The sequence below is a fragment of the Limulus polyphemus genome, unplaced genomic scaffold (genome assembly GCF_000517525.1).
Source record: "Limulus polyphemus unplaced genomic scaffold, Limulus_polyphemus-2.1.2 Scaffold3282, whole genome shotgun sequence".
NCBI lineage: Eukaryota > Metazoa > Arthropoda > Merostomata > Xiphosura > Limulidae > Limulus > Limulus polyphemus.
In genome coordinates this window covers 74,941-75,486 of record NW_013668892.1, presented here as the reverse complement: position 1 = coordinate 75,486, position 546 = coordinate 74,941, and positions in this window count along the sequence as shown.

The window sequence follows — 546 nt, the reverse complement described above, 5'->3', positions numbered from 1 at the left end:
TGGTTACTAATGTGCTAGCTTTCGGCATTTCAACAATAACTTTTTATTATTTTGCATATGTAAAAAGCATAATTGATCAGTTCCGGTACGGAATAAAAAGCCTTTTGAACAGACTGGAGGAAGACAAGGTACAGATCTGAAATGTCGTTTTTACATGCCTCTGATATAGAATCTAAAATGGGCAAATTAAAAAGAATTCTGAAAAAACTTCTTCATTATAGATGATTTTTATCACACATTTTAGTCCTATTCGTTACTAATTCTTTACTAACTTTAAGCATTTAAACCGTAACTTTCAACTGAATAATTAAGTCACAGATAAAAACATAGTGTTTGTGTGGTTTCTTCTTAATGTAGGATGGTCATCTTCCACTGGCTTTGTGAAATATTTGTGTTTTTATCTCGAGATGTATTTCCGTTAACCAACAAGTCGGTTTCAAGGAGACCATTAGTGGTTGGTGTTGAGCGAAGCCCACCAACCCCCATCGTGAAAGTCCCAACAGCTAGGTGTAAAATGCCAAGCACACACAGTGTCTATGTTACAGG